The 22652-nt window shown below is 46.4% G+C and overlaps 1 protein-coding gene across 6 annotated transcripts in view; it reads left to right on the top strand.

Moving 5' to 3' along the window:
• DAB2IP (DAB2 interacting protein) overlaps positions 1-22652 on the top strand; it is a 152022-nt gene that overhangs the window by 1808 nt on the left and 127562 nt on the right. Inside the window, exon 1 of one of the 6 annotated variants that reach the window (XM_054283942.1) lies at positions 5096-5569. The exons of the other annotated variants lie outside the window; for them this stretch is intronic. The gene's annotated coding sequence lies outside the window, so the exon portion shown is untranslated. Of the gene's footprint in view, positions 1-5095; positions 5570-22652 lie in introns of those variants that run through there. 6 annotated transcript variants of the gene reach the window in all.

Genomic DNA, 22652 nt, shown 5'->3' with positions numbered 1-22652 from the left:
ATGTAAGCAGGTGTTCTTGCCCATCCCAGTGTTAGAATCTGGCATTTAGGAGTCACAGAGAGTGTCTGGGTGCTGAGGGAAATACAAGTTTAACTTTATTTTCTCTAATATGTTAAATTCCTCATTAAATTTAGAATGCATAATTTAAGATACATAGGTTCTCATTCTTTTCTTACAGACATCTGAAGTATATTCTGTCATATTGTGTAGAAACTTCGTTTTCCTACAAAATATTTGAATAAGTCGGCAAACACTGGGAAGGTTCATAGGCTGGGAAATGAGAGATAAGCAAGCACTGCTGGTACCAAGGATCTGGGGAAAAATTTCATTGCTTCTCCTTCCTATGTAAATCCCATCTTCTTTTAGTTGTGTTTAAATTTCTTTGATTTTAACTATCTCATTGTAAACAAATGGGTTGAACCATTTACTGATCACAAGGTCAATTCCTTCCCTGTGCTGCTGCTGGAGCTGCAGGACTGAGGGACTCAGCTGCTGCTCTGAGATCCCAGGCATTGTTTTGCATGAATTCAGTAAACAGAAAGTTTTGAGAAATCAGCCAGCAGAGTGCTGTTCAGGAAGATTTGCCCCTTGAGAACGTTCCCTTGTTCTGGAAGCTGCTCCTCGGTCCCTTGGATATCCAGCAGCTCTGGACATGCTGGGAACTGTTGTGTTTATCCAAGTGGGCTGCTCATGTGACAAGTCTTAATGCCTTGGGGAGTGACCATGACTTAAAACTCCTGTGCTTGCTGGAAAAGTGCCTTTTTACCTTCAAGAATGCCAAATCAAATCCCCTTCTCTGCCAGCCAAATGAAGTCCATTCTTTAATTTTTGCTCTACCTGTGGGTTAACCATCTACCTTAAAATTCAGCCCTGGTTCCTTCTGTGTTGCTTATTCCCAGCACAATCAAGAGATGATTAATGACAGAAAAAGCTGTTCTGAAGAATTTGTGGCAATAATGTATTGAGAGTTGCTTTTTGTGCCTCCTGCAGCCCTTCCATTTGCTTACTGACCTGCATGAATTCAGCTCACAGGACGGTGGTGGAATATTCAAGATTGGGAAGCTCTGTCTCATTTCTTAGCACAGGAGGTTTTTTTCCTAATCAAATTAAGTTGCCAACTTTTCACAGAGATGCCTCATAGATTTATTATTGCTTGTAGCTGAGCAGGGAATCACCACTCATTTATGTGGGGGCCTGACATGAGATTTAAGCTGTGTTGGTTGCGTTGACGTAACAGCCCCTGGAATAAACCCTGTGGGTTTTGCATCACCTGTGGGTGCAGTGCTTACTGGATTTTTCTCTGTGATTCTCCAGGGAGCTGCAGTGCTTGACTGCCTGGAACACAGCCTGACAGGCTGCTCTTCATTTGGAGATTTGTGCAGCGAGTTCTGTAACTTTTCTCCTCCACATGGGATGAAGGCTCACAGAAACTTACAGGTTCTCATATGGATTTTAAAAATCATTAAAGCAACCCCCACATTATTTTCTCCTTCTCCCCCACCCATTATTTTCTTTCCATTCTCTGGAATGCAGGCATGTAGAGAAACATTATTGTCATTTTGTGGTGGCTCACAGCTCTGAGTTTTTGAAGTGTTCTTTTTAATGTAGTGGCATGGATTTACTTCTTTTCACCAAAAAAAAATTCTTGGAAGAAACTTGCTGAAGAATGTGCTGATTCTGAAACCATAACCCTAAATTACCCATTTTGGAGGGATGACATATCAGAGCTATGGATTTCTCTTTTGTACTATAGCCACTTGCTGCTCCACAAATAAAAGACAGCTCAGCAGCTTTCTGCAAGCTGCTCAAGATTTATAAGATGTTTTATTTGTGTGCAAACTCTTGAGTACAAAATATCTATGAATTATGTATTCTTTGTGTCTTCTAATTGCTCAGATCTCAGTTTGTACAGCTCTTGTCAGCACTGGAACCACCTCTGAGTTTATTCTTTTCTGTGTCCTGACAATATTTCTTTGTGATTCAGTTGTTAATCCTTAAAGAGCACAAGATTTTTATTAGACTTTTTGAACAACCTTGTAGACCAGATCCCAGCTACTGGTTTTGGTGGAATCATATTCCCTGCACAATAGGTGTGAATCACAGATGCAGATTTTGTGCCACAAAGAAATAAAATTAAACCATTGTGCTTTAATAACACAATAATTACAGCATATTTTTTCCAGTCTCTGACGTACACATTGAGCCAGGTGAATTACTTGGATGGCAGCCAGGCTTGAACTTTGCTGTTGGTAATTGAGATTCTTCAGGCACTGTTCGAGGGCAGTAATGACATCCTGGCCTCAATGACACCTTGGCCTGCATTAGAAATCACACCTGGTAGAGAGCAAAGCAGAAACAAGGCCTGGAAACAGAATTCTTTGTAGGTTATGTGTGGTAGCAGAGTTGAGTGGGAAAGTTCCAGAGGAGCGGGAGCTCAAGGATTCAGCAGATTACTGCCTAATGATTTGTAGATGCATTCTGCAATTTCCAGCTTGGAAATTGAGTTGGGGACAACCATTGCATGCAGTGGCTTCTTCTCAGTCCCTGCTGAAATCAGGAGAAGGGGGCAGAGCAGTCAATAAATGAGCATCCCACTGGATTATGGGCATTTAACAAGGGAGAACCACCCAGATGGAATCCTGAAGGAGCATCCAACGAATGGAATGTAACCATCCGTACTTGGAGGTGATGGAAACAGTCACAGTCATCTCTTGGTTCTTTGGAACTAAAGAAAAGGGTCTTTTCCTAGTCAGGCCTCTCTATATTTCTCCTAAAAGAGAGGAACTTCAGAGCATTGTGAGGGATCCTCCCAGACCCATCTGTTCCACACAGCTCTGCCAGTCTCCCTCAGAACTTCCAGCCATAGCTGGAAGGTGAATTCAGCATAACTGGTTGGGATGGAAGAGTGCACAGGCACGGGATTTCCTGGGAGCAGAGATGAGGAGGAGCTCCAGGCATACATTTGATGTATCCAGGTGTTTATAGGTGAGAAGTTTTTCCATTAATGAGACTCTGCTAGCAGCTGAAAGGAGCTGGAGGAGCCCAGAGGGAAGTGTCCCTTGTTAATGAGATCTGAGCCCCACAGTTTGACCCAGTGGGGTTTCTGCGCCCTCCAGCCAAGGGTTGTTGGGATGCCATTGGTGAAACTCAGCTGTTGGCCCGGGGCCTCCTCTGCTGGTGCTGCCCAGAGAGATGGATGGGTGCAGGTGCCTCCATCCCTGGCTAACAAATCCACCCTGGGGATGGATGCACGGAATGAAGAGCTGCTTACCCTGAGCCAGTGTTCTTTGTGACATCCAAATGGGACATTTGCCCAGGAGGTTCCTCGGGCATACACGGGGTTATCCCAGCACTTGGAGCATTGTGGGGATCCTGTTTGGATTTAGATGTGCTTCCTCTGTGAGCATCTCCAAGGAACCAGCACATGGAAAAGCTGTAATTGCAGAGCATTCCTCCTGCTGGTAGAGGCTCGGAGGCCCAGCATATGCCTCGCTCAGTGAGTCAGTTGTCAAAATGATTTTGGCTGCTGTGGAGCTTAGTGCAGGGATCAGAAAATACCTGCCAAAATGGGGCTTCAAAAAATGTTTGTTTTCTATCAGGTCTAGATATGCCTCTAGTTTTGTTTTACACCTTTGAACACTTCTCTAGCTGCAGCTGGAGGTTGGTGGGCAGCTGTGGCAGATGTTACAACACGAGCCCTTGTTCTTTGTGCTGGAGCTGCTTGTGTGGGTTTGTTTGCTTAGCGTTGGGTGGGCAGGGCCTGGCTGATGGAGCAAAGCAATGCCTCTGGATGTGGGTCCTGCTCTGAGTCCTAGGGAGAAACCCTGATACTGGGTGTTTTGAAAATAGGAAAGTCAAATGCAAATAGCATTCTCTTATTTGGTCCAGAATGAATAAAAAGGAAAAAAAAGACAAAATAATAATAGTAAAAGTTAGTCCAGAGTTCACAAAATTTTATTGTCTCTCTGACTGGCCCTGTGTTTGCAGAAGTGCTGTTAGAGCCTTTCTCCTGGCAGGGAGAATATCCCTGAAGAGTTTTTCACAGTCCATGTGTCAGACAGGAATGCAAAGGATCAATTTACAACCAGAGACAGAGATCTGAAAATGTCCGGGGGGACCTGGGGGAATGTTTCTCACCCCAGACAGTTTCAGTGATGGAAGTGATCCCGTTTGCCCGGGGTCCAGCCCTGAGCAGCAGCAGTTTTTAAAAGCAGAGTCTGTGCTGCAGCAGAGCTGGGGCAGGAGCACCAAGCACAGCACAACCTCCCCACACTCACTTCTGTACAGAGCTGGAGAGAATTCCAGCGTGTTGAGGAGAGCTCAGGAGTGCACCACGGTATTGCAGGGAGAGCCTGGGTGCTGTGCCTGTTTCCATGAGGAACTGGCTTTGTTCAGCTGGTCATCCTTTATTATTGGGTTGCAGCTGTCAGAAAAAGCAGGCAATGAGCTGAGGAGTTGTATTTAGAAGTGCCCTCTGGATGGGATGGTTTGGAAGCTGCACAGAGCAGTTGGAAGTAATTTCCAGTTCAGTTTGGCCAGTTTTTTGATAATGGTTTTACTTTCCCTGAAAGCTGGTAGTAATTTTTTTTTTCATATATTCTTAGAGATATTTGTTTTATTGTCATTTTAAGTTTCCTGGTAAACTTCAGGCAAAACCAGAGGATGTATTAATCTATTTCATGTCATTTGCAACAGGGTCTGTAAAGTCAGGCCTTAATCTTAGAAATGTATATTGATGTATTCAGCAGGAGATGGCATGAGGAGTTTGTCTGAGTTGCCTGCAAGAGCACAGGCACAGTTCATCCTTTGTTTTGACTCTTACAAATGATTGTTGTTTTTAAGACTGAAAAAAAAAAGGTTTAACTGTTGTGACTTGAAACCCAAGATGAAGCTGATCACACGAACTCAAGGCACAGAAAAAGTGATCAGCATTTAGGATTTAGGGAGAAAAAGCAGGTGCATTCAAGTTGAACCCAGTGCAGAGCACACTGAGGGCTCTGACCCGCCTGCCTGTGCCTCTGCCGAGGAGAGAGGCAGGTTTTATTTTCCCTGCTTATTCATTTTCTGAGTCATTCATCTTGTGCTATAGCTATTGAAAACTGTAACAGAGTCTGGGAAGCACTTGGCTTTTGAGTGCTGCCTCCTGATTGGGCTGGGGAATGCTGCTGTTCGGGAATAATGTGTGAATACCATCTGCTCCGAGGAGCCGGAGCCTCGGTGGATTCTGCTGGAGAGGCACCTTCAGCCAGGACTGCAGGCACGGGGAGCACGCCTGCCTTCCCTCTTCCTTACCCAAACTTTTACTCGGCACTGGATTTCCTTTCTGTTTCCCTCTGGAACTTTTTTTGTGCTTTGCTCGAAGGCTGAGTTGCTTCTCCTGTGGGTTTTGGAGGTGTTTTTCCTTTATTTGTTTCCCTGTGTGGGATTCCTTCTGGGGTTCAGCATGCACACCAAGCCGGGAAGTAAATCAGGGAGTTTTGCAGCTGTTTATTGCAGCACGAGAGTTAACGTGGAATGTCTGAGTTGCTCTGAGAAACTACTTCCAAAAATTTGACCTGCTTGTAAAAAGGTAAGCAGGGAAAGACTCTGGAATTTCGGGACTGTCTTTCTACTTGCAGGGGGGGTTGTTTTTTTAGGAATGAATGTGAATCATTTGCAGTGTACAGTTGCCTCCTAGCAATGCCTGGGATCAAAGACTGGGTTTGTCTCTGAATTTCTTTAATGAGCAGAGTTGGAACAATGATTGTCTCTTTCTCTTTTGTGTAGCAATTGTTTTACAATAACTCTTAACCCAAACTTTCTGCAGTGTGAGTGTAATTGTAATTCAGAACAGCAGCTCATTTTTGGGTTTGTATCTTTATGCAGAGAACTCTCAGGTCTCATTTTCCTGCTTATGGAATCTCTTTTTCTGTTATCTCAGACCAAGCACAGTTGGTTTGCAGCAGTCTGTGTTTCCTCTAGCAGAGGACAAGATGTAGTTTGTGAGCCTGTTAAATCCTGCCCACTAATGACCTGCTGAGAGAGCTGGGGCCATTCCTTCACCTCAGGACAGCAGAGCTGGGGCCACCACTCTTCCCCCTGTCAGCACATCCTGAACTCCTGCATGTGACCTCTAAAATATGGCTATGGATTCTTTTTCTGCAGGTTGTGTTCCAGTCAGACTCTTCCATCTACACAAAACAAAGTTAGCAAAGGGAGGGCAAGAAATATTAATGGTTTGTAAAATCCTGTCCCTCCTTCCACTGAGCCACATTATTCATTTTACTGTGGTCTGTTCAAGGGGTAACTCTGCAAAATATAGTTCTAAGACTTTGCTGAAGACTCACTGTAATTTATTTTTGACAAACACCTGATTTTTAGCTTTTTTGTGTTGGTGTGTTAATGGTAACTGTGCAGCAAGTGTGTGACTTGTTTACTGATATGTACTACAAGGCAAATGCTCAGTACCTGTAATTAAGGGAGCAGTAGATTTATGTAACTGATGCTTGATCTGACCTGAACTTTTCATATCCAGTCGAGTTCAGGTAAACAGGAGAGGGTCGTGCTCCTGCTGTGCTTCCTTGCACCCAGGCACCAGTGTGGAGCAAATGTTCCAAAATACAGCAAGGAGCTGTTGCACTGACAGGGAGGCATCTTTTCACTTAGTCATTATCCTGGCCCACTGCCAGATCATCAAAAGCAGTTCCTTTAATGAAGAAAAAACTTGCTTTGCTGTAATTAGGAAAAGTGTGGCAAGTCACGGAAGGAATTAGGAGCTGGGCTTTGATGATCCCTGTGGGTCCCTTCCAGCCCAGGATATTCCATGGTTCTGTGAAGGAATGCCTGGATCACACCAAGCTCAGCAGCAGCACAGTCCATCAGCTGGAGGGCACTGGGCTTGCTGGGGACATGGGACATGTGGGCTGAGGTCTCACAGTGCCACGTGTGCCTCTCCTCTTATGGATCTCAAAAGCCTTTGAAAGGTCATGTGTGCACCAGTCCCAGTGGGGTTTCCAGTAATGACTCATTCTGGGGACAGAAAAGCTATTTGTTATTCACTGATAATAACTACAACAACAACAATAAATGCTCACTTAGTTCCATTTTGCTGGAATTGCATTGTCAGTCATAGATTTCCCAGCCTGTCCCTGGGCCGTTGGGTGATGATTATAATGAGGAATGGAATCCTGACCTCTGAACTCCACAGGATCTCTTCCATTCCACACCTGGCTCCAGAAGGTTCCTCAGCCGTTCTATCCCAGTAGAATGTGGGATGTGGAATCAGAGCTCTGCAGTTCCGTGGGATGTCCATATGCATGCTCAGATCAAACACCAGCTGGTTGGAAAAATGTGTTTATTTTTTGCTTTTCATGCTTCATCCAACAGCAGTTCCTTGGTTCACTGGCCTGACTGTGATAAATATTTTTGCAAGGGTAGAGTTTCCTGGTTGTAACCCTTCTGCAGAGGGTTCCTGCTGGATCCCTCCCAAACCCCTCCACAACTTAGCACTGGTCAATATTTCCTTTTAATGGCATCCTGTGTAGCTGCAAAGCACTTTTTGTTTGCCTGCCTGTGGCTGATGTGCTGCTCTCATCATCAGCACTGCAATGCTCCAGTGTTCTTCCCTCTCTAATCCAGATAACTTCATGCCAGCTTAAATGTGCTGCTTTTATCCTCTTCTTCTGAAGGGGGCTGAGTTAGAGCTGCCTTGTCCAGGGTCACACACAGGGAGATTTTCTCATGGAATACCACAGGAGATGCAGTGGCACAGCATCTCCTGTGTTCCCCATTAGTCCTTTGCCATTCTTCTTGCTCCACAGTCTTCCTCCTTGCCCATCTCCCTTTCTTTGCTCTTCTTCCCAATTATAAATTTCTGGAGGACATTTGTCATTTTGCTGTGGAGAGCACAATCCACCTGGCATGTCTTGGGAGTCTGGAAAATCTCAGCACAGGGTATTCAGCAGGCCAGGATTTTTGTTTCCTTGAAGATGAAGACTTCTCATTTTCACTACAATAAATTACTTTATTTTGCTAAAGGAGCAACTCTGGCAATGCAACATCATTGTATATTTACAGACTAATTTCAGAAATCCACACAGATTCCTTTCCTCTTCTCCTCCACCACAACTCTCTTGTCTGACTTGGTTGCCAGACTTTCTCTGGGAGTTCAGTCTCACTTAATTCACAAAGAATGTGGCTCCTTCTGCCATACTCAGTGCCTGGAGTCTAAATCAGGACATTTCTGGTGAACTTCAGCTTAAGATAAGTCTGACCTACCTAGAATTGAGGTTTCCAGACCCAGAGTGATGAGGCTCTGCCATTACCATGAAGTTCTCTGCCTGTATCTGTGCTAGCCTTGCCTTTTATATAATCTAATAGTCCTTTGCCAAGGAGTAAAATGTAATAGGAACTATTTTTGTGATTTTGGGAGTATTTTTGCTGGCTCTGAGCTCCTTGGAATAGATGCCGCCTCCTGTTATGATGTCACCGCTCCTGGTACTTGCCAGTAGACTATCAACATTTTCAAAATCAAGATAAGAAAATCAAGATAAAAAACTGGTATTTTGCCTCCGTGTAGGTCAGATGAAGCACAGAAACCAGTTTTTTAACAGAAGAGGAGCATTGATGGGGAGAGAAGGATTTCAGAAAAACTGGGACAATCCAGTGGCAAGCACAGGAGACCAGAGAGTTCCTGGTTTCTGGTTCTGACTATGTGAAACCATTTTGCAGAGCAGCTGTGGAAGTGAAAATCAGCAAAAGGAGGGTTGGTTTAGAATTGCCTCATGGAAATTTTGGAAGTCCTTCTTTCTCTCAAGGAATTTCAGCCCACAGCTTCTCTTTTGTCACAGGAAGCTGCCAACAGCCTGCCCTGGGCTGGCCTGTCCTTACATCCCTGACCCAGAATGTCATTCTGGGAATGGTACAGAGTGACTGGAGCAGGGACTCCAACAAATCTTGGGAATTTAGTCTTGGAAAAAGTGTAGCCAGAGCTTCATGGCAATTTTGTGAGGGACTTTTGAATGCTCAAACCCTGATTTCCTACTCCCTCATTCTGAGATTGTAATTTTTCATTTAGGAGCAGAGAACTGAAGGCAAAGAATAATGTCAGTTGGGATGAGGCTTGTACTAAACTTCCAGCTGCAGCCCCATCTAACAGTGCTGAAATTAAATGGCTTAAGGACAGTGTGGAAGAACTGAACCTCTGGAGTAAAGTCAAGGTTTGAGAATTGGAGTCTTTTTTTAGTATTTTTGGTTAAAAAAATACTAAAGACCTTTTGAGATTGCTGTTGTTTTATGTGCCTTTGGAAAGTGCTGCCTGACTTCTTCATCTCAGGCATTTGAGCCATCTAAGAGCAGCTTGGTGGATGTTTTTAAAGTCCTGTTTTGTGACTGTTAGTGCTTTGTCAGTAAATCCGTTCAGTTCTGGTTCTTACTATCATTTTCCTTGCAAAGGGATCCCTCATCAAGAAATGTTCTTGAATATTTTATGCTAATTATATATGTACATATTTTGGTGTTGGGTAGAGATTAAATATAAATTAAAAACCAACACAGAGAAACATATTCCCCAATGGATTGTAAGAAACTTTCTCCCACTGTAAAGAACTTGTGTCCCAGTAGATGTAACATGGATATTTTGAGAGCACTGGAATGTTTAAGGGTTAAGAGATGGCTCTCACAGATGCTTTGGATGTGTTCTCTAGAGGCCAAGCCAAGGAACAGTGTGTCCTGTCCTTTTGTCTGTCCTGATTTCTAATGAGTCAATCCCTGATTTTCCTCCAGTGAATGGGCAGACACACACCTTAAGAGAAAAGATACTCATGTCTCTGTTCATGATCTTCCATGTTTCAGGGAACATTGAAAACTTCCAACCCTTTCCTTGTTGTTTCTTCTTTTACCACTTGAAAATGTTCTTGGGAGATTTTATCTTGCTCTGTGGATTGCTGGGTGCATTAACACAGCTTCTGCTTGCCAGAGCTCTCACTAAGCAGAACTGGTTTCAATAAATCATTGGAACTTTGGAAAGTCTGGAGTTCCAGTCATGGCAGCTCAGAAGAGGGAGGGGGAGCAGGAATACAAGAGCTTTTGCAGCTGGGAAAGAGCAAAGGTAATTCTCCACAGAGGAGTCTGAACAGAGAGGTCTCTGATGGAAGGCTGGGGGTATCATTCTCTTACAGGCTGGATTAATATTTCATCCAGAGAGGTGGAACAAAGTCTTGTTCTGGTTGAGAGTGGAGGAAGTGAGTGATTCAGCTTATTTTGTCAGGCATCTCCCTGCCTGTGAGAAGGGGCAGCACAGCATTTTTGTAGCCATGGAGAAGGAGTGCTGTGTCTGGAGTGCCAGTTGGAGATGCTGGAGCAGTTGCTTGGCCTTTGCCTCAGGTCTGTGCAGCTGATCCCTGCCTTGCTTTCCTGAGCAGTAAAATCTCCACCCCAGATTTAAACCTCCCTTTGTCAGTGATTGAGGCTCGTACCCATCACCTCTATTTCATTCACATCCAAGCTGCTCAAGATTACCTGTGTCTGTCAAGGTTTGAAGTAGTGATCTTCTTATTTCTAATAAATCCTTTAGCATGAAACTGGCTTTAATCCCCCTTTGCTATTCCTGTTCCCGTCCAGGGTAAGCTTGGAAGTTGGGTGATATTTTTTTGGTTTTGTTTTTGTTTTTTTTTTTTATTGCTACTTGCTCTCATAAGCCATACGATGCTTTTGATAACAGTCATCAAATTTTACAGCTATCACTATAATCTCAGTGCTGTTAACCATCTGCATCTCTCCTCGTGTTCTATAGAAACTGAGGGGAAAACAAATACGTGGTTAATTTTAGCACATCACTCCTTTTAATGGGTTTTGTGTCCCAAGTAGCAGCACTGTTTAATGTGTCTGCAAACAACCTCGTGGAAAGGAGGAAGAATCCACACACAAGGACATTCCTTAAATGGTTTCCAGCCCTTAGGGCTGCATTGCAGGGGTCAGGAGTGGGCTGCAAAGGGTTTGAGTCCTACAAAAGGACCTGCTTGTTTGAGTTATAACTTCTGTAAGTTGTAACCTCTGATTGGGGATTTTAATCCCATGGAATCTGAACTTGAGACATCATCAGACAAAGTCAGGTGAGGAGTCCACCTGTGTCTGTGCCTGGTGATGAGCTGTGAGCAGTAACGAGAGAGCAGAGCAGGGAAAGGGGAGAAATTTCACTTGAGTAAAGAGAAACCTGGGCAAAAAGTGTGGAGAAGCTGTGCTCTGTGAACAGGCAGGCAGCATGGACACAGGCCTGGGATCCAGGGCTGGGATCCAGGGCTCGATCCTCCCCTTTGATCCTGGAAAAGGCAGAGGCAGCTGGAGAGGAGCAGTGGCCCAGCTAACGGGGCAGCCCGTGCCCACAGCCCAGTGGCTTTAGGGAGCCATTTATCCTCCTCACTTCCCAGCATCCAGCCCTGAGGAAGGGCTGCCAGATGTCACACCTCATACAGGATTTCCTGTGCTTCACCTCAAATCCTGGGATTTGTTTAAACCATGCGCAGCATTACCTTCCTTGTGCCTGAGCTGAAAGATGGGAATCACTTGACAGGCAGTGACCTCCCAGGCTGTGCTTCCCCAGCTCCCTGGGCTGCTCGGGAGCCAGAGGAGGTCCCGTGGGGTTGGACAGGTGGAGATGCAGCTCTGGCATCTCCCCATGGCCAGGGAACACTCCTGCTCCTGGCAGGGCCTCCCTGGGGAGTGTCAGCCCCTCTGCTCTGACACCCAGGCCTGACAGAAGCACCACACACTTCACTGAGGTCATTCTGCTGCTGACCTTCAGGGAGTGCCAACTGCTCTGCAGGTGCTGTCTCACCTGAACGATGCACAGGAATGTGCCCTTCATTGAAATATGCATTAGAGTAGGCTAAAGTTAAATATTTTTTTAAATTACCCCTCCAAAGGATGTGAAGAGAAAGCTGTATCTCACTGTGTTGTTTGATTTTTTATGTTATGAAAACCACAAAGGAAAGGGTTTACTATTAAAGTAATGATAAAATACAACAGAGGGACTGAGTCAGAGGTAGGACTGCCTTGAGAGAAAAATTACCATTTCATTTAGGCTTCACTGGAGTGGTCAGGATTGGTGTTTAAGATGTCATCTGTGTTCACCAAAACCTTCCAGTATTACATTTAACCATTGTGGAGACATAGAAGGGCCCCCACAATAAAAATTATCTATTTGAAATTTTCTGATCACAGTGCTTTAACCTTTATATTGCTGACACCCAAGATTCAAATAGAAATGCACACTGAAACTCTGTAATTTTATATATTCCAATTTTTTATAGGAATCCATTTAAAATTACACAAGAAACCTCTCTTCATCTTCTGAGTGTTTCACTGATTAGCATAATTTATAGCCAGTTTTGTGAATAAGGTGATTGTACCCAGGTGATTGCAAAAAGGTCTGTGGATCTCAGCTTTATAAATATTATTCTGAATCTGACTTTGTTAAAGTAATTGATGTAACATGAATCAGTGCTGTGCAGAGCTCTTCAAGTGCAGAGACCACACACTGTGTAATCTCTGGAGCCAGTCCTCATCATGCCTTTGCTTTTCTTAGCAACAAAATTAACTCCATCATTATAAAATTTAGCCAATACTTTACCTCTGCAGTCAGAATCTTCTCACATGAGATTCAGCCCACGCTCTAAATCCTGCCTTCCTTGTGTGTCACTCTTTGCCTCAGAGAACTGGAAAAGTGACTTTGCAGTGGCTCAGCAGAGATGTTCTTACACCTGGAGGTGTTACAGTGGAGCCCCTTCCACACTGTCTGTGACAATCAGAAACCTCCAAGGCCTCTCCTTTGCAGGGTCCAGCCCCAGCTGGGAGCTCTGGGAAGGGAGGAAGAGCTTTGTCTCTGCAGGCAAAGCTGCAACTCAGGGTCAGCCAGGTGAGAGGAGCTGCCCAGGGCTGAGCAGGGACATTGGCACAGACAGGGAGACCCCAGGCTGTGCTCAGCCTTGTGCTGGGCTGCACAATGGGCCCTGCAGAGCCTGGGTTAGAGAATGAGCCCTGCAGAGCCTGGGTTACAGGATGGGCCCTGCAGAGCCTGGGTTACAGAATGAGCCCTGCAGAGCCTGGGTTACAGGATGGGCCCTGCAGAGCCTGGGTTACAGGATGGGCCCTGCAGAGCCTGGGTTACAGAATGGGCCCTGCAGAGCCTGGGTTACAGGATGGGCCCTGCAGAGCCTGGGTTACAGAATGAGCCCTGCAGAGCCTGGGTTACAGGATGGGCCCTGCAGAGCCTGGGTTACAGAATGGGCCCTGCAGAGCCTGGGTTACAGAATGAGCCCTGCAGAGCCTGGGTTACAGAATGAGCCCTGCAGAGCCTGGGTTACAGGATGGGCCCTGCAGAGCCTGGGTTACAGAATGAGCCCTGCAGAGCCTGGGTTACAGAATGGGCCCTGCACAGCCTGGGTTACAGGATGGGCCCTGCAGAGCCTGGGTTACAGAATGAGCCCTGCAGAGCCTGGGTTACAGAATGAGCCCTGCAGAGCCTGGGTTACAGAATGAGCCCTGCAGAGCCTGGGTTACAGGATGGGCCCTGCAGAGCCTGGGTTACAGGATGGGCCCTGCAGAGCCTGGGTTACAGGATGGGCCCTGCAGAGCCTGTGCTGGGTTACAGAATGAGCCCTGCAGAGCCTGTGCTGGGTTACAGGATGAGCCCTGCAGAGCCTGTGCTGAGTTACAGAATGAGCCCTGCAGAGCCTGGGTTAAGGAATGAGCCCTGCAGATCCTGGGTTACAGAATGAGCTCCACAGATCCTGAGCTGGGTTACAGAATGGGCCCTGCAGTGCCTGGGTTACAGAATGAGTTCCACAGAGCCTGAGCTGGGCTCCTCGTGCAGATGTTTGGCTGCTCAGGCTCCTTGTGCCGTTGGATTCTTTCTCCCACGTTCTCTTCCTCCATGAACACAGAGCTGCCAGAAGGGCTGGACGGCTGCCCAAGAGCTTTTAAATGCTCTGGTTAGGAATTGGTGGGAACCTTGTGTTTGTGTTTCTCTAAAGAAGTTTTATGGCTTTTTCCTGGTGCTGCTCGTGACAAGGTCGCTTTGAGGGAGGAGGATGCAGGTCACCCACTGCCAGAGCCCCCTGTCAGCGTGTGAGGGGTGACACAAAGGGGACAGGAGCCAAAATCTCCTGGAAACTTCGGGTGATGTTTCATCTTGAAGCAAATTCCTGGAGAACTGCTGAGATGAAAACAGGCACAGCTCTAAACCTGCATGTTTTATAATGGTGAGGTTCTGGGAGAAGCTGGAATGCTTCTTACAGGAGAGTAGGGAAATAAAGATTCCCAGCTGTTAATAATAACAAGCCAGGGATTCTTCTTGTTCAAGCTGGAGCAGAATTGCCTGAAAGTCCCTGGAGAATTCCAGTCCAGCACTAGACATTTGAAAGATTTGGATCCCGGTCTAAAATATTTCCACTGCTTGAGCGGATTTCCAAACTGAGCTTTTTTTATCATAATCCAGACAGAGAAATGAAATTTGTGGTGCAGTCAGCCATCAGCTGAAGTATTTTGGGAGGAGTATGGTGACTGGAGGGTCTGCTGTGTGTGCAGGTCCTGAGCATCCACTTGGGAATGGAAGAGACCTGAACACAACCTCGTGTGGTGCCGCTGGCTTTGAAGAAATCATAGGAATCATGGGTTTGAGGTTCGTTTATAGGAGAAAAAAGAAAGGGAAAAAGAATGCAAAAGCCAGCATGGTTCAGTGTCTGGGCACATTTTCAAGGCCTCTTTTATTCTGAGTAATTAATTCTGTGTTTTATTAGTAATGAAAGCAGGGGCTATTTTGTGCAAGGCTGGAGCAGTTCAGGGTGACTCGGCAGGAAGTTAAACTGATGTAGCATTACTTCTGCAATTTATCACCTGCCTGTACTGCTTACTCAGGGTATAATACAAGTTTGTCATTGTTCAGAGCAATTATATTCTAAATTCACTTAATAATTACCTCTCAAACCAGAAAACTTTAAAGAAGTGATTCTTTTATAAGTAACTGGGAAAATCTCTAGCATGACATCTCTTCTTTGAGGCAGCCTAAATGCAAGCTGGCTTTTTGGTGATCTGTTTCAAATTAAGTGATTTCATTGCATAAATGTATGTACTGGGGCTTGAGTGTAGTGTATCCAAATGCTTGCAACCTTCTTACACTTTTGTAATGATTCCAATAATTCCAAATTAGGGAAGTTTTTTAATTTGGTAGATGAAAAATCCGTTCTATTTTGTCTTTGGTTAAGGGAACTTGAAATACTGGGTAGCACAAATGTACAGTTTCAAAACTGGTCACAATTGTTGGTAGGACTGGTAGGCATGGCAGCTGAGCACAGACCAACCAACTTTTCTTTCCTGAACCTTTTTTCTGCTTCTCCAGGTGTGGAAGGGCCGGGGAGCTGCGGGGTCCCTGCAGCAGCCCCAGTGCAGCCCCAGCTCTAATTGATTATCCCAGCCCAGCTCTGAGGGTCCCGCAGTCCCTGGCCAGGCCCTGCTGAGTTACTGCACAGCTTTAGGCAGCAGACTTTTACTGACTGCAGCAAATAAATTTGCTGTGCTTTATGGAGCAAGGAGAAGCTTGTTTTCTGAATTTTAATTGTCTCAATAAATCGTGTTAAGATTGTGTTCTGTTAGGCTGCAGGAAATGAATGCGAGCGGTTCGGATCTGGACGTTGTTGGGAAGGTGTGCTGCTCACAGGGCTGCTGGAAAAAGAGTTTTCAAATCTGACTGAGCAATAACGAGGGTGATAAGGATTGTAGAGATCTGGAGTGCAGCTTCCCAGGAATCCCCACTCAGTTTGGGTGTATCTGCAGGGATTCTCTTGTCCCTCTGGGGACTGAGTGATGATGATTTTCAGCTTGTGCTTCACAGAGGAGAGGAAACATTCGCAGTGGTGCTCAGAGAGCTCAGGCACAGGGAATGTGAGAGGGGAACTCGTGTCACACTGTAGTTCTGGACAATGCTGAAGGATGAACCTCTGCTCTGGAGATAGGCTGACAGGGTTGGGGCTCTTCAGTCTGGACAAAAGGCTCCAGGGATATCTTAGAGCCCCTTCCAGTGCCATAAGGGGCTTCAAGAGAGCTGGAGAAAAATGTTTTGATGCTGTGACTTGAGAGTTTGGTGTTAATGAGTGCAGCAATGAAGATCAGCAGGTTTTATTCCCAGCCTCCTCTTGTCTCAGCTCTCAGAGGAGGAATATTGGTTCATTTCACTGAGGGATGGCTGTGTCCCTTGGGATCAGGAAGGAGCTGCTCTCGTCCTGGCACCGGGACAGAGTCCAGATCTTTATTTGCAGGATTAGAATGTTTTCTGAAAGATAGGCCAGGTTGAAAGCTCTCCATTGCTGTACCTCCCAACGTTCTGCTGGAGAGCTGGAGTGATTGATGAGCATTTCTCCTTGCAATTACAGATGAGCAACAGCAACCCACAAATCATGGCACGCTGGGTAGGAGTTCCTGAGCCGCTCTCTGTAGTCTGGCCAGCAAATCATTAAATCAAGCGAGGATGAGCAAGGGGCTGCTGGATGTTCTCGCCTCAGCACAGCAGCTGAGAGAGCTGAGTAAGCTGCTGTCTGCCTGAATCAATCCCCACTCTGGGAATTGAAATGCTGCAGACATGAAGCCTGTCCGTGGCCACATAAAAGCTGCATTATGGCTGCGATTTAGGGGACTACGCCTAGAGCAGCTCTTTGAATCCCTAATCCTGGCATCTCTGAGGGAAGAAAGCAGGGAGGCTGTGCTCACATGTCTAAAACTTTCCTCCTGACCCTGACTCAAAGTGGGGGACCTGGCCTGCAGTGAAGCCAATCCATGGGGAGTTGATGTACAGTGTAAGTTGTAATGGGATTTTACAGTACAGATCCTAGTACATATATTTAATAACTGACAATTCAAATAGCTTGGCTGGCAAATACACTGAACATTGCCAGATTTCTATAAGATCCTGTGAATTCCTGACCTAGATATTCCTTGGAGGAGGGAATTCACGAGCAGGAGAGAGACATGAACCCAGTATAGTAGACTGGGCTCCTCACTCCTGACCCATTTCCCTTATTTCTTCTGAATATCTTTAAAAACTGCAAAATTGGGTTAATAAAATTATTTAAGAAGATCAGCTTACTCCTGAAGTTGTTCCAAGTTCAGTCTTTATACAATTTACCTTATGCTTGGGGTACAGAATAATGAAAATCTAAACAAACAGAACACTAAGCCTCAGTCCTACATGTAAATCTGTGCACATGTGCTGCAAACAAGATAGCACCCATGGACGGATTTGTTTGTGTTGCCTTATGAGCCAAATGCTGTGGTTTTGCTTCTTTTATTTATTCAGTCCTGAAAGAATTTACTGTGAAATCCCACCAGGCAGAGATAAAGACTGGAAACCTGGTAATCTACAACTGTACAGGAGGGTCAGTTTATGGCCTGAATGTGCTGGAGAATTTAGATGTGGAGAGACTCTTTCACAGTGAACTGACATGAAAACCTGTATTATTGCAGGGCTTTGCAGCATGTAAATTGTGTTTACGATGAAGCTAAAGCTTGGAAAAACCAAACAGATCTAATCCAGATTTGCTATTCTGATGAATTTTTTCCTTCTCAAATGAATTCAGGATGTCAGATTATTCAGTCCCAACATGACAAAGGCAAAACAAATTAATTAGCCTTATCTCCATGGGTTGTGAGGGTTTGTCTGTGGGTGCTTTGTGTGAGGGTGTGCAGGGCGCTGCTGTGGGTGACTGCCCATGGCAGGGGGAAGAGGGGTCCTTCAGCTTCACCCCAACTCCTCTCTCCCAGCCACACTCTCAGTGAAAAGTTTGAATTCTCCTACAGTCTCGAACTGAAGACCACATTTCTAGTGCACTTTCAATATTAAACTACTCTCCAGAGACTGCTCATGAGTCACAAGTAATGCTTTAAAAAGAAATTTAAATGTTTAGTTGTAGAGAAAAAATGGCCAGGTCTGGTCTCAAAGGAGCATGCAATTTTTAAAAAATGCTGGGCTCCACAGTACCTGGAACTCTTCTTACATGTCAAAACCTTGTTAAGATAATTACAGTAGATGGCTTTTCTGCAAGGGAATCCCCTGACATTCTTCCTTGGGAGATTAAATCTCTGCTGCTGTTCTGGGCAGATTCTGCCTGAGTGAAAGTGTCTCCTACCTCCTTTAAAAATATCAACAACCAAAGAGAAGACAACACTTAATTCCTTTTTACAAAAGGAAAAGAGAGTCATGTCTTGGGAAGAAGGGAAATCAAATAAAAAATTTAATGCTAGAGAAGAAAGGCAAGAAATGCAGTTGCCGTGGAAACCGGAGCATAAGTAGAAACTTTGCAGCAAAGAGCAGAAACTAAAAATGAAAAAGCAGAGTGGTGAGGCTTGGCAGATAGCCAGGAGCTGCCTCCACCTCCTCTCCTGTGCTCCTGGTGGGATGTTCTTCGTCATCCTCCCACGGGCTGGAGGTGCTCTGGGCATTTGGAGAGCAGAGCTGGGCCCGTGGGTCAGAGCCCCTCCCAGGGGACAGCGAGTGACAGCACTGCTTGGGCTGAGGCAGCTGTACCAAAACCCTCTGTGAGCTTCAGCTTGGGGCCTCTTCCATGGGAGAGGGGAAATTCACTGGGAATGGTCCTCACTTCACAGTGGGCTGGAGAGGGAGGGGAGCTGCTTCATCTGATGGTCCCAAATCACCAGGCAAGTCCTTGATTCTTGTGTCCAAACCAAGGTCAGGGGGTGCACTGCAGCAATAACTCCTGTTCTTCAGTGCTTCTCTGATCCCTTTACATAGGGAAGAGATCCCCTAAAGTCTGCTCCAGGTGCTGCTGTGCCTCACACTGGCTGGACACCATTCCTCAGCCCTGTGATCCACAGCTCCCCCCTGGGAGTCACATTCCTTGTCAGAGCTCTGCCCTGGGCACAGGCTGTGTTCCGTGGTGGTTGTTGGCTGCATCCCCCGTGTTTCTGAAAGCAGGGGCCCATTCCAGATGTGCAGTTTTGTCCAGGGCTCTGGGATCATTTGATGCTGGCACGTTTAGCTCAGTTGTACGCAGTAAGTAATGCAGTCATTGGATTAGTAATTATTAAATCCACATATGCTTTTTAGTATGACATGGAAAAAAGCAGGTTGGGAAAGCTGGGCAGGTTCCCAGGCAGGGCTGTAAAACCTTTGTGATGGCCAGGAAGTGATTTGGGTGAAAGCTTGGGAGCATACCCAGGCCTGAGTGCTGTTACAGATGGAAGCAATGAAACCTGGACTCTTCAGATTTCCTTCAGTCATATTCTTGGAATTCAGCACGAGTGTAAGAGTTTTGCTGATTTGCCCTCAGACTGGTCAGCATCTTATATACTTGACTCCTTTTTCATGAACAAAATAGAAAATGCAGTGCAAGTCCAAAAAACCCACTTGACCTCTTTGTATGTGAAATCTGGGTGAACTTACCTGGGATACAGCACCACAAGTTAGGAACTGTTCCTCAGTGTGTCACCAGAAATAAAACCTACACACGTTTAACTCTGCTGCATTGCCACTGACTTCACTCCTCAGCTGACTTGTCATCGTCTCACCTGGTCTATTCCTTATTTGATTGTTATTTCAAAACACAAGGATTTGTGATTGTTTGGGGTTTTTTAGACTGGAAGTAATGAACCTTAGAGTAACAAACTTCACTAAAAGGGATGTTAATTTTTTTATATTTTTTAGCATTTGGGCAGGGGAAAAAGCAAGGAACATATTTTCTAATCCCCGTAGAAAGGGATTTGTGAAAGGAAGCCCGCTCTTGGGAGGGAGCGATGATCCCGTCCCGGGGATGTGGCAGCGATCCCAGGCGGAGCCGGCGCCCTCCGGCCTGCGGGCGGCAGCAGAGCCGTGCGGAGCGGAGCGGAGCGGAGCGGAGGGGGAAGCGTCCCCGCCTGCCCCGGGACAGGGACAGCGCTGGGGGACAGCCCTGCCTGGGACAGCAGGGACAGCGCTGGGGGACAGCCCTGCCCGGGACAGGGACAGGGACAGCGCTGGGGGACAGCCCTGCCCGGGACAGGGACAGGGACAGGGACAGGGACAGGGACAGGGACAGGGACAGCGCTGGGGGACAGCCCTGCCCGGGACAGGGACAGGGACAGGGACAGGGACAGGGACAGCGCTGGGGGACAGCCCTGCCCGGGACAGGGACAGGGACAGCGCTGGGGGACAGCCCTGCCGTGGAACAGCCCAGGCCGGCGCTGAAATGAGGGAACCCCAGAGCCTGCGCTGGCCACAGCAGAGTTCGCACCTTGGGCACTTCCCCGGTGCTGCCTTGAGAGGGAATTCCCTGCGAGCAGCTGGATTTGCAGCAGGGCCGTGTCCAGAGCAGAGCAGTTTTCCTTGGCTTTCACGTGCTGACACAGCGCTGGCGTTCCTGGAGTTTTCAGCTGGAGAAGCTCCCTCCCTTCTCCCGGGCTCCTCCATGCTCAGTGCGTTTAACAAATGTTTTCTGAGACATTTTATCGGTTTTCTATGGTTTAAATTGAAACGTTCTCGTTTCTGTTGCAATAGTAACGCGGTGATGGACACTGAGTTGCTGTTTGTGACCTAGGAATGCTCAGAAAAGTCAAACCAAATTGCAGAGAGGTGTACAGTGCGTGTGTGCAAAGCGCAGTCTGGCCACAGCTGGGAGAAGCTCCACAATACCCTGTATTATGTGGGTTTATATCCAGCTCAGTGTGTTATGGAAGGAAGTTTATGAGTGAAATGACCCAAACAAAAAGAACACTCCAGTTGCTGCCAAGATGACATTCCAGGCTGCTCCTGACAGAAACAAGATGCCTTCCATGTAGAATTGCCACCTACTGTGTGTAGGTAACCATGGGCTACTTCCTGGAATTGCAAAGAATGAGCATTTTGGGAAATTCCAATTCCTGGTGTCTGTTTTCAGCATTGTTGCTAAGTGTTTTACCTCCTCACTTGGAAACAGACATCACCCAAGGCTGCTTTCACTGCTCTGCCCAGGGTTAGGGTTATGCTTAGGGTGTCCCTGCTTCCCAGGCTTGCTTGGGGGAGATCTGGAGGAAGTTTGCAGCCCTGCCTTGATGAGTTCTGTTAGAAGCAACAGTGCCTTTGTATAAAGAGCTGAACAGGACCCTCCAAAACCCAAACCCTCCAAAATAGGAATCTGCAGTCTCTTGTGTTTGCCCTGACACAGTACGTGTGGGGTTGCTGGTCCCTGTGAGACTGAAGAAGACAGAATCTGACCTTTTCCAAGGCTGATTCCTGCAAAGACAAACACCACACCTGTGAACATTCCCTGCCCTGCTCAGGATCACAGGGAAGTTACATTTTAGCCCTGACCTGCACGAATCCCCTGTACTGGTGAGCTCAGTCTGGGCTCCAGGCCTGTCAGGGCGCTTTGTTTTGGATCCAGGCTGCCCAAACTGTGGTGATGGAGGGATAATCTGTTCCAAAGGTTGTCAGACATCAGGGTTTCAGAAATAGCAAGAAGAATTTGTCAGCTAATGTTCAGGACTGAGAGATCCTGCTGTCAGAATATTGATCTCAAATTCCTCCAGCATCTCTTCTGTTGGGAGTTGGACCTGAATTTCAGAGTGCAAAATGTGCTTTTCCCAGATTGTTCCCTGATCTCCCCCCTACACCTTCCATTAGCAGTTCGTGTACGTGAGTCTCCCTTGTCATCCTGTCGACCCTCATGGTCTTTAAATAGTCTGTAGGCTCTGGGTGGTGATCACCACATTGTTCCCCCTCCCTCTGCAAGCTGCTCCTGAAAAGAGGTCAGGAATTACTCTCTCATACACTGCTTGTTCACAGTCCGATTTTAAAATCATCTCCTGCTTGTCTCATTTGCCAAGTCCATCAGACCAATATCCTGCCCAGCTCCCTGCCCTGCCGAGCCCTCAGTGAGCAGCTTAGATCCCCAATTCCCCTTGGAATCCCAGGGGGATCCTGCCCAGGCCCTGCTGGCAGCAAACCCAGACACAGCAGCATCACTGCTGAAATGGGCTGCACATAGGGAGATCCGTGTTCCTACTAAATTGTTTGGTTGCTATTTTTTCTCCTCGAGGGGAATTCCATTCATCCCCTTTCAGAAGAGCCTGTAAAACTCAGCCAGTCCCGAACTCCCAACAAATGTCCTTTAATAGTTTTGGATTTCAGCACAGAGGCCTCTGACTGTGTGTTCCTTTAATACGTTCACAACTCCCCTAGGAGAACTAAGCCAGGAAAAACCAACACTTTTTAAAGCCAGGCCTCCTGCTTTAGGGTTGTGTTTCTTTTCCTGCCATACATTCCCTTGCTCATCTCCACAGCTCCTGCTTTCTCGTGCTTTGCATTGCCCATTCTCAACTCGGGTGTTCTCAGGTGTCCGAGAGGGCAGTGCTGCATCCTCTGCTTTCCATTTTGCTGGCTGAAGGAGCATAAAGGACTCTTAACATTCTCTGCAGTCGCCTCTCAGCTTGGCATACTGATCATTTCAATAATAAAGTGTTTCCTTTCATTCTCCAACAGTCAGGCCCCTGCCAGAGCCATAATTGTTCACAGATGACTCATTTTGGCTGCATGATCAAAACCAGGGAAAAGTGCTGTTTGCACAGGCTTTGAAACGTACAAGATGGGAAGAGATGTTCACGCTTGATATTTGTACCATATGTGCTTTCTAAATTTTATTATAGAACCTTTACAT

Source organism: Melozone crissalis, unplaced genomic scaffold, assembly GCF_028551555.1.
Source record: "Melozone crissalis strain CALT ecotype California unplaced genomic scaffold, PUWL_Pcris_2 ptg000041l_1, whole genome shotgun sequence".
Lineage (NCBI taxonomy): Eukaryota > Metazoa > Chordata > Aves > Passeriformes > Passerellidae > Melozone > Melozone crissalis.
This window is presented reverse-complemented; position numbering and strand designations above follow the sequence as displayed.